Here is a 12,580-nt window from a genome sequence, read left to right on the forward strand (position 1 = left end):
ATTTTAAACATTTCATTCAGTTCGTATTTTGCTTTTTATGACTGATTGATTTTCATGCTATCTCAAACATTTCTTTCTTGAAGAATAGTTTGTTTTTTTTTTTTTTTTTGACCATGAATTGGCAAAGATGATGTGCATACTATGAAAATTGGAGAATGGTTGTCAGGAGAGGTGAGGCTCCATTCAGTAAAATTTTATGGAACTTGTAGGGAGGAGAAATAAATTTCTGGAATAAAGAAGATCTGTATGTTCAAACGGTTACGGACTATGATATGTGTGTAGGTAAAAGAACAGTGACAGTGAATGTGCAAGTGATTGGGAAGATAGGGCTGAAAATTATGACCTCAGTTGGCCAATGACAACTTTGAAAATTTAATTGAGCAGCGGTAAAAACAAACTTTAGTGTAATATTGAGACTTAATGGGTAGAAATTTAGGAATGTAATAAAGCAGTGGGAAGTATATCTGTCTTACTCAAACAACGTGGAGTATAAAGGCATGGTAAGATAATCTATTTTTAATACATTAAAGATGTGATAAATGGTAGACAGATTTCTGGAAGGACATAAAGAAACATCATTGTGCGATGGATTACAGCATGCCTGGTCAGATGCAGAATATGAATGAAGTCTTCATGATGCAGATTACAAAACTAGTAAAGAGTCAAGACAAACACACAGAAGTGTGGCAGATTTTTTGTTTTTTTAACTTTTGGGCATTTTTTAAAAATAATTATACCTGAAGTTTTGGGGTACATGTACAGATCGTGCCAGTTTGTTACATAGGTATACACGCGCCATGGTGGTTTGTTGCATCTATTCCCTTATCATCTACATTAGCTTTTCTCCTAATGTTATCCCTCCCCAATCCTCCCACCCCCTGATATCCCTCCCCTAGCTCCCACACCCCCTGACAGGCCCTGGTGTGTTATGTACCCCTCCCTGTGTCCATGTGTTCTCATTGTTCAATACCTACTTGTGAGTGAGAATATGCAGTGTTTGGTTTTCTGTTCTTGTGTCAGTTTGCTGAGAATGATGGTTTCCAGCTTCATCCATGTCCCTACAAAGGACACAAACTCACCCTTTTCTATGGCTACATAGTATTCCATGGTGTATATGTGCCACATTTCTTTATCCAGTCTATCATTGATGGGCATTTGGGTTGGTTCTAAGTCTTCGATGGTGAACAGTGCAGCAATAAACATAAGTGTGCATGTGTCTTTATAATTTATGTTTTATAATCCTTTGGGTACATACCCAGTAATGGGATTGATAGGTCAGATGGTATTTCTAGTTCTAGATCCTCGAGGAATCATCACACTGTCTTCTGTAATGGTTGAACTAATTTATACTCCCACCAACAGTGTAAAAGTGTTCCTATTTCTCCACATCCTCTCCAGTGACTGTCGTCTCCTGATTTTTTAATGATCGCCATTCTAACTGGCATGAGATGGTATCTCAGTGTGGTTTTGATTTGCATTTCTCTAATGACCAGTGATGATGAGCTTTTTTTCATGTGTTTGTTGGCTGCATAAATGTCTTCTTTTGAGAAGTGTTTGTTCATGTCCTTCTCCCACTTTTTGATGTTTCTTTTTTCTTGTAAATTTGTTTAAGTTCTTTGTAGATTCTGGATATTAGGCCTTTGTCAGATGGGTAGATTGCAAAACTTATTTCCCATTCTGTTAGTTCCCAGTTCATTCTAATGACAGTTTCTTTTGCTGTGCAGAAGTTCTTAAGTTTAATTAGATTCCATTTGTTAATGCTGGCTTTTGTTGCCATTGCTTTTGGTGTTTTAGTCATGAAGTCTTTGCCCATGCCTATGTCCTGAATTGCATATATACTTTTATCGTATCTGGACTGGGAGCTCCTTGAAGGCAGGGACTGTCTTATGTTCATCTTTGTTTTCTCAGATGCTGTGGTGCTGCATGGAATCACAGTAGGGACTTTTGCTTATTGTCAATGTCTCGCTCCTTCTCACTTCTGCTTTCTCGTGTCCTCTCCCTTCCTTCTCTTCTTTCCGTTCAACACATTATGTTGAGCTTTATGCAATTAAAAGGAAAGTTCTTTCATAGTTTATGAAACCTTGGGTTTATTTTGATCTTTTTGAAAAAGAAACATGTGTATGTGTGTACACATATACACACACATAAATATATATAAAACCCTAAAACATATATATACATATATATACACACATATACATACACATATATGTATATGTATGTGTGTGTGTGTGTGTGTATATGTATATATAAAATGTGTTTTAGGGTTCTCCAGTAAAATAAATTCAATAGAAAAAAAATGTATATATATATACACAATAGAATATGTACAATAAATCCAATAGAAATTACATATATTTTTTCTATTGGAGAACCCTAAAATATATACACATTATATATACATATATATAAAAATGTGTATAATATATGTATATATGTATATGTGTACATATATGTGTATGCGTGTGTGTGTGTGTATATATGTGTATGTATGTATATATAATGGAAACTAGCTGATGGGATTATGGAGGCTGAGAAGTCCCAATACCTGCCCTCTGCAAGTTGGAGAACCAGGAAGGCCAGTCGTGTGATTCAGTTTGAGTCTAAAGATCTAAGAATGAGAAACATCAATTTTTCCCAGCAGGAGGAGGTGGATGCCCCAGTTCAGATGGAGATTTTATTTGCCTTTCCTCCATCTTTTTGTTCTCTTTGGGCCCTCTGTGAATTGGATGCCTGTCCATATTGGTGAAGGCAATCTTCTTTCTACTGGATTCAGTTGCTATTCTCTAACAAAAACACCTTCATAGACACACTCAGAAATAATGTTTTACTAGTTATCTGTGCTTCTTTAACCCAGTCAAATTGACACAGAAAATTAGCCATCACACCATAATAGTGAGTAAAGAGTGTGAAGAATGTTGGAAGTATTTTAAGAATAACACAATTTCAAAAATTCTGAGAATTCTAATTTTTTCCCTAGCAGACACCTGAAGATTAGTATCTGTCAGCAATTTGGAAATGCTAACTGAATCATCCTGTCCTCAAATAAATTATGACACATTAATTTTTACTTTTGCTACTATGAGTGGAATATTTGTTCACTGGACTGTCTTGACATTTACTGCAACTGGATTTCAGTAAAACGTTTCACAGCTTCTTTTTATATCTTAATGGAAAAGATATAAACATCTGAGTTGAATAATAGGACATTAAGTAAATTTGTAGCTTGTTAAACAGCCATATCTAAAGTGTGTTGTTTGGTGAATCAATATTATCTTGAAGTTACCTTACTAGAAGTTAACCCTATGTCTATTTTCTTGGTCAAATTCTCACTAATTACTTGAAAAAAGCTAAAAAAAAAAAAAGTCACTTTTCTTGTAATCACATGATTATTAAACACAGACACAATGTGTTGATAATATTTTGACTAATAAAAATAAATACTTAGAATTTTCCAGAAAGTAGGAAAGAGGTGCTAAGAACAACCAGTTGAAATTTAAGCCTGACAATTACAGTAAAAAAGTCAACCCACAAGTATATAATGCGTGAGTCTTAGATTAATGATAGTTTATGTAGAGAAATTATCCTAGAAGTTTTAATGGAGCACAAGTCTAGTATAAACCTATAATGAAACAGGGTTGCCAAGAAATCTAATGCAAACTTTGGCTTCACTAACATAAATAACATATCTAGAACATGCAAGGTATTAGTGCCCTTGAATTCTACATCAACCAGGCTATCTAGAGTATTATACTCAGTTTTAGAATAGTGTCAATAAACGGGCGTAAATCTGGAAGAGGATGCCCAGAATAGAAAATTATTTTTTTTTCTAGAAATCACACTGTGGAAGAACTAGAGATGTTTCACTGACTAGGGGAATGTTGATGTGGAAAGACCCATTGTTATCAAATAGTTGCAGAAACTTGTCTTGCCTATACATATGAACTATAGGTTATGCTTATTCAGTGTCACTCTGGGTAACTAGGACCAATTAATTTAGATTATAGAGTGGCAGAATCCAATTTAAATTACAAAAATTAATGGAATAGGCTCTAAACTCCCCATCAGTGAAGACATTTAAACAGAGGTTAGAGTATTTGGCACTTAACAAATCTGCCTAGTTCATTTTCCTGCATTTTCTGGGAGATGGTAATAGGTGACATTTAACGTTCTTTTATCAGGAATGTTGTATAGTTCTATGCAGTAACCAATAATCAGATGTCAGAAAGAGAAAATGAACATAACTGCCATATTATTGACTCCCATTTTTTATGATCTGCTTAGTCTGACCAACCATCCTGGTTTACCTGGGACTGTCTTGGTTATAGTATTGCAAATTCCATGTTCCAGAAACTTTCAGTCTCAGATAAACAAGAAGAGTTGGTTGCTGCAGTCAGACTCAATCACTTACGGAGCACATCTCAGCTCTTGAGTTGCACTTGGAGTTGATCCACAGAATAGGATTTGCAAGAGGTTGGCTGACCTGTTTCTTCCATGGATATGCTCAGTGAGAGAGAGGAAGCCCAAAAGTACTAAAGCTTCTGAGCCTGGGTTGGGATCTTATTATCCAGAAACTCCTTGAAGGATTTGGGGGCAAAGATTTCACTTGTGTCATGATCCTGGGAAGCCTAGTTATGGGAGTTGGAGAACTAAGATGGGTGAGGGAAGAAAGCCCATATGGTGTGCTTTGAAGAACATGTTATCACCTTGGGCAATGGGTGCTTAATCATAGGGAAAGCTTCTGGGAAACTTTTGTGAAACACATCTCAGTGTTGTACCTGTCAAAACTCTATCTACTGGTGTTAACTTTCTGGTATGTCTGGCCCACCCTGCTCACTCCTCCACCCAAAGAAAGCCCTCAAGTCTTTGATCAAAGGGGAATGGAGTGGGGTTATAGTAGGACACCAACAGAGATTGCCACCTGACTCTGATTTAGACTTCTGTTGTCACCTTTATCTCTAAATTACTCTATACATATTGTCACAGAAACACAGTAGATTGAAAGAAGCAGCATGCATTTGTGGCAGATTGAATAAATAGACTCACTACTTCCTTCCTTCCTGTATCTCTGCCTCTCATAGTAACTCTTCAGTTCTTTCTGTTAAAGAGAGAGTGAACTTTCCTGCCCCCTGACTTTGGATCTGACCATGTATCTGTTTTGGTTAATGGAATGTGGACAGAAGTGAGAAGGTTGCCAGGACTCGCCTGAGACCTGAAGAGTGTTGTGTGTGTCTGCAGGTGTTCTGGGCCTCTGCCGTCACCAGGAAAAGAACATGCCCCAGCTAGTCTATGAGTCCACAGAGGGTAAGAGATACCTGGAACAGCTCCAGACCCAACTGCAGCTTGGAACTGCCCAGCCTAGTCCTGCTGAGATTGGCAGAACCATCCTACTGGCCTGTAGAAATACAACAAATACAGCTTCTTGTTGTACAGCCTAGATTTCATTATCTGTAGTACACTATGAGTAAATAACTTTATAATTTCTAAAATTACTTTTTAGCAATCATAACTGCACTATATTGTTTTATTGCATAAGAGGACTAATTTATTAAATATAGACATTACAGTATCACATTTTTGTGTGTCTCAGCCACCCCTTTATGTCAGGACCTGTAAATCTTGCTATCTCTCATGCTTTCGCTAGCTCTCTTTCTCTCTCTTCTTAAAAATATAGACTTTTTTTCTTCAAGCAGTTTTATGTTCACAGCAAAACTGAGCAGAAAGTACAGAGAGTTCCCATATGCCCACTCCCTCCACGTACAGCCTCCCCCATTATCAACATCCCACACCAGAGTGGTACATTTGTTACAACCAATGAGCCAATGCTGACACTTCATTATCACCCAAAGTCTGTAGTTTACATTAGATTCACTCCTGGTGTCATATTTTCTATGGATTTTGATTATCACATGATTTTCACACAATTTTTCTGTCTCTATCACACAATTTTTCTAACTCTAATACAATTTTGGATTTTAAAAAATATACCAGGAATCTCAACAAATGCTAGGGGCCTACGTATCTTGACCCCTAAAAGAGTCTACTCTCGAAGGAGTTAACTTACTTCTCCAAATCTTGATTTCCTCATTAGCAAAATGGAGGATAATAACACTTACCTTGGACGACTGCTTTGAGGATTAGCGGTATTATATAACGAATAACACTGTAATAGTGGGATTGCTATAGTGAGATAGCTGTGGAGGACCCAGTGGGATGGGAAGTAATTGATTTTTTAAAAAAGAGAAGAAAATAGAATAAAGCAAAGAATAAAATGGTATTGTTAGCAAAGCCACCTTCTTCCCTTAGAGGGAACAGAGTGGGTTCCTATGGCACTTTTGTTTCTGTTTGGAAATAATGTAAGGGAAGAGACTCCATCTGCAGTAGCTATTCCCAAGCCCTATCCATGGGAAGTAGGATGCTAAGAGATCACAGACTGATGTGCTCCTAAATATAGTCAGTAATGAAAGGTTGGACTTTAAGATAATTTTGGCTCAACGGGACTCTATATTGAAGGCCTAGGAATGGCTGGGTGGAAGAATATAAAGGCAAGTGTACCCATGCATGCACTGGATGATGTCACTGTTTTTCAGTAGGATGAATGTTGGGTGTGCTCAGGTCTCCCATGGATTCTCAGTGTCTATTGCAATCTTCACACTTCTATTTCTTACATATTATACAATGTCCTTTGTTACTGGCATGTTGTGTCAGAAGATATTTTTGTTTGCTCCTCCAGCTCCACTTTCTATCCTTCTTCACTCTGGCCTTGCTCTGGAAAGCTGGTCTGTATGGACCATATCAACAGGCCTCATTCATGGCCAGATATCTTTTCATAATTCTGTGTCAAGGCCTACATTTAAGATACTTCCTGAAATCCTGAGAGAGGTAGACAGTGAAATGTTTTATGCAGCAACTATCCCTAAAAATTCATGGGTTGTAGGAAGTGATAAAAGATGGTGTGGATTGTGCTACTATATGTATGAAACCTCAAAGTCTGTTATATCTAATAGGTGCTTAAATTGATATATGCAAGTATGATCACACATTCTATTCTGAAAATAGGGCTAAGAGAATTTTGACTTTTTTTCAAAGAAGAATAAATTTTGCAAAACTGTACAAACTGGTTCAGGTTTCAGAAAAGGGGCAGCTGAACTAGGACAATCACCATTTTTACTCCTTTCTTTTAACTTTCCTTTCCTTTTCCACCTTTCTTTCTTTTCTCCTTAGCACTGCTTGATAATGTAAGATGAGCACTGGTATAAAAGGTGGGTATCTGGAAGGCATAGATTTATCAGAAGAGACTGCCACCTAAGCAAAATTTGACACTAGCACTTGAAGTCTTCCTTCCATTTTAATCATTTTCTGGATATAGTCTTTAGATAACTACAGATAGATAAACAGAAACAGGGCTAATAATCAAAACCCTGAATAGGTGGATTACATTTTACTGCTAAGCTCACATTTACAATATATGATATATGTGTGCTATTTTACCAGGTTGGAAGTAACTTTTTTCTGATTTCTTCTCCATTATTCATATTATAATTGAGACATGACAGGCAAGGTACTTTAGCAAAAAGCTTCCCCGAAAATTCCACATCTATATTATTTGGTATCTAGAGAACAAGGGGTGATTCACTCCCAGAAATCATTAAAATATTTACATTCATTTCAATTATCATTAATAGCAATTTTTAAGTAAAATATTTCACAAAATGCAGGGTAGGTAATATAGCATTGTAAAATCTCTTATTTCACTTATCTCAATTTATACTTTTCTATAATTTTTGTCACTTCTCTGCTTTCCATAACACAGCATGTTTTTTATTATCTATTATGCTTATTTCTAAAAACATTTTGATGAATTATTAATGACTGAAAGGATTCCTATGTAAATAGCTGTGCATCCGTCCATCCATCCATCCTCTCTTCATCTATTCATTTATGTACTAGAAAATGTAATAACGTGGAAAAAGCTAGAAAAGCAATAAAATTATTATTTGCATTGACTCATGAAACTAATGAAAGACATAGGCAAAAAAGTAAACAATTAGCTTGATGTGGTAAGGTTGCTAATTTAGACTAGGTTTTGTGAAGATGAAGAGGTACAAGTGTTAACAGAAAGGAGGGGTTGGGGGATAGTAAGTTGCAGCTGAGCCGCGGTTTGAGGTATAATTAGGAGTTATCAAAGTGAAAGGCAGATAGGGAGGAGGATAGAAGCTGAAGCTTACATAAAAGCACAAAGGTCTGAGAGAGCACGTGATATGTGGGGAGGTATAATGTACATCATTTATTATATCTAGAACATGGTGTATAGGCGAGAGATGTTAAATGTGAGAGACACAAGCATGTATCTCTCATGATCATGAAAGCTCTCATGAGCTCAGAGTTTGTGCTTTTCTCAAAACTCATAGGAAAACCACTAATGGGTTTTGAGCAGAGTAGAGTGATCAAACATATATTCTAGGAGGACTGCTCTCTGGGTTGTGGAGAATGGATATATATAGAGAAAACAAAAACTTCAGTGGAGATGACAGCAGGGATGATGCCTGTGTGTTCAAGGTCCTGGAGATATGTTGAATAGTGTCTGGCACACAGTAATTCCTCAATATGTATTTGTTGAATAGAGGAATAAACACACAGAACGTGCAATAAATTTTTAAAGGTAATTTCAGTAAGAAATGATGAAGGCATGAACAAAGGTATTGGTCATGGAGAAGGATAAAAAACAGATCATTTAGATCAGTGTTATCCAAACTTTTCTAATTATGACCTATCTTAAGAATAGACATACATGACTCCATATACACAGCCCACATCAGAAACTAATGTTTTACTAAACAATATTGACTTCCACTACCTGTGATGTACTCTAATTTCTATCCTATGTTATGCCATGCCATGCTACACTATTTGTATTAGTTTGCTAAAGCTGCTATAACAAGCACAGTAGACCCAGTGGCTTAAACAAGAGAAATTTATTTTCTCACAGTTCTGGAGATGGAAGTCCAAGATCGAAATGTTGGCAGGATTGGTGTCTTCTGTGGGCCATGAGGGAAGGATCTGTTCCAGGCCATTCTCCTTGTTTTATAGTCCTTTTTTCCTTGTGTCTTATGATTTTCCTAGTGTATGTCTGTATTCCTAATTTCCTCTTCTTACAAGAACACTAGCCATATTGGATTACAACCTACCCATATGACCTATTTTTTCTTAATTACCTCTTTAAAGACCCTATCTTCAAATATAGTTGCATTCTGAGGTACTGGGGGTTAGGAACTCAATATGTAAATTTTGTAGGAACTCAATTCAGCCCATGATGCGCAGTGGTTTCTTTTTTTTTTTGAGACAGGGTCTTACTCTGTTGCCCAGATTGGAGTGCAGTGGCATGATCATAGCTCACTGCAGCCTCGAACTTCTGGGTTCAAGTGATCCTTTTACCTCAGTCTCCTGAGTAAATGGGACTGTAAGTGTGAGCCTCCATGCCCAGCTCCTATTATATATATTTTTAACCAAAGTTTGTAATATACATTGAGGTTCACTCTTCATGATATACATTCTATCGGTTTTTAAAAAATGAATAATTACATATATCCACTTTTATAATATTATGCAGAATGGTTTCACTGGCCTAAAAATCCCTTTTGTACTATTTATTCCTCCTTCTCTCCAAACCCCTGGCAACCACTGATCTTTTTATTGTCTCCATAGTTTCACCTTTTCCTAAAGGCATATAGTAGGTGGAACCACATCGTGTGCAGTCTTTTACAAATTAGCTTCGTTCACTTAGTAATATTTTCTTTTTAAAATGCTATTCCTATCCTGTTAAATTGTTTTCATGACAAACTAAACATTGCTTTGGGGATGAGAAAAAGAGGGGTCTGGAGCTCAGAAGGCAGTCTGTGATGAACATTTGGCTGGCACACAGGTGATAATTGGTGTCTGAGGTGTGGTTGAGTTCACCCAGAAAGTGAAAAGAAGGTGAAAATGGATGAGTTGAGGAACCTATAGAATGCCAATCCCATAGGTGTCAAACTTTGTCTTAGGTTTAATTTTCAGTTGAACATCTTTAACTATGTTAGTTTGTAAATATTTTGTTTTTCTTTTGAGCCATTTATATCTTACGTGAATGTTCCTATGGCTTGTGGATCTTTTCAACAATTTGTGAGAAACCTTTCTATATTAAGAAAATAGCCCATTGCCAGATGTTTTCAAATATTTCTTCCTTTTTATGCTTTGACTTTATGATATTGTTATGAAGAATTTTCAAATTTATATGCAGTTTTGCCAATGTATATTTTATGTCTTTCAAATATTATGGTATGTGTAGCAAGGCCTTCTCCACTCTAATATTACATAAAGAGCAATCTTTTTTTTTAACTAGTACTTTTATTCATTTGTTTAAGCTTTAGATTTGCAAATTTGATTATCTTGAAATGATGTTTACAGATAAGGTAAGATAGGGATACAATTTTCTTTCTCTGCATATCACCTGGCAATTTTGTTAGCATCCTTTATTAAGTAAATTCATTTTACTAGCTGATTTTCAATATAATATTAATCACATACCTGTAGCAATATATGATATATATTATCTTCATCATTATTATCCCTCATCCATATACATTTTCATAGACAGCTTGACTAATTTATTTTCCTTGAAAAATACATTAGTGAACAATCTTTAAAATAAATTTTTAGATACAATCTGCACTTTAAAAATCCACACCCCAAACAAATAAGTCCACAAATGAATACTTTAGAAATTTGAATGGGACCATGATACAGTTTGAAATTAACTTAGAAAGATTGACTTCTTTACACTACTGAGTCATCATATTCAAGATATACACATTTACTGGCCATCCATGTAGTTTAGGACCACGGTGGTGGCCTAATAATGTCTGCAAAAATCTCCTTCCTCAACCGTAAGAAAAATACAAGCAAATTCTATGCAAAACTGTCCTTAGCATAACTTGAAGGCAGTATGGAAACACTTTAGAATAACTGTGTGTGAATAGTGAAAAATGAATGAATCTTCAAATAAATACTCTCTCTCTCTTTACCTCATCCTATAACAGAAGTTTAATACAAATTGAAATAATTGCTGAGGGCCTTTGGAATCAAAGACTGTTGGCATCAGGTACAAGATTTTCCTTGACACTAATGGAACTTTAGTCGGGTTATCTCAGGAAATGAATCTGAAGGATGGCAAACTTTAAGTTTTGCAAACTTAATTTTGCTTGACAAAATTAAATTTTCTTCACATGGGAGAGGGACAGATTTATATAAATGTATGAGAGAAGCAAATGGTAAAGTTCTGAGCTTTAGCGTAGGATGCATCTTGATCATTCTCTTCCTTTTGAATAAATATTTTATTAAATTTATTTACGTACTCATTCAAACTGAACTTTATTTGTGGTGGCAATTAGTCACTTCTTAGGTAATAAGTAAATGTGTTTAATCTTTTTTTCATCTAATCATCCTATTTGGATAAAAAGGAGACTGGAGACAGATGGGATGTATGAGCATATCGAAGTTACTAGCCATTGTTTTAGAGATGAGAAATGCTTTTGAAAAAAAGAAAGGTAGATATAGGTCTAGTTAATACATTTTGTTTTGAAAATCAAATATTCTATTATTGCCAGATAATTTTCTGCCTCTGATGTAGGTGTGTAATTTCCCATTTTTGAGGTTGGTAAACATACCATGAAGTGATATCTTTAACAAATGCCCACCTTAATGCTTATGTTTATTTTAGAATAGAGCGTGGTTTATTACCATTCAAAGTTCATTTTGCATTTTTGTTAGGAGATGTTATTAAACATTTCATGTGCTATAAATTATTTATAATGCTACAGTCAGCAGCATCTTGAACTACTTGCTGATCTACCTAGAAATTCCATCTCTGATCATAGTCTGCATATTCAAGAAGGGGAAAAAACCTAATTGTGGTCTTTAAAAAATATAAAGAACTGAATTTATGAAACAGAGGAATTATATCATAATACATGTGACTGGTAGTCATGGAATCCAGAGAGATACTGTAACTTAAAGTGATGACAAATTCAAATGCAGAAGAAACACAGCAAAGTTACCCTGTTGTGAAACCAATCGGAAAACAATCTTGCCAGAGATTAGCCTTTAGTTGTTAACAAAACCACGAAGAGAAAATATTTGGCACCTTGTGGTTTTAACAGAAGAAAAACATTGAACCAAGAGTGGAAATATTAAATATCTTTTATTATTAATATTTAAACATTAGAAAGGACATTGAATAATAAAATAATCTTTCATTATTTAGCTTCTTTATCTTTGGGTTTATTGACATTTTCATATTTGCCACAACTTTTTTAAGCAAATTGCCAAGCACTTTCTTTAGCTGGACTAACTTGGTTTTAATTGATCCATTTTCTGGTTTTCCCAATTTATAATTAATAGCATGAAAAGATAAACCCATTTGTACTGCCCATCTCTGAGTAGCCATGACTGTATAATGCAGAATAGTGGATAAATATATCTTTACATTTCCATCTAACAGTCCAGCAATAATGACTCAAATCTGTTGTCTGGCAGCACTCCCAAG

Source organism: Aotus nancymaae, unplaced genomic scaffold (genome assembly GCF_030222135.1).
Source record: "Aotus nancymaae isolate 86718 unplaced genomic scaffold, 86718_ANA_hifiasm-v0.15.2.pri h1tg000029l, whole genome shotgun sequence".
In the NCBI taxonomy this organism is placed as follows: domain Eukaryota; kingdom Metazoa; phylum Chordata; class Mammalia; order Primates; family Aotidae; genus Aotus; species Aotus nancymaae.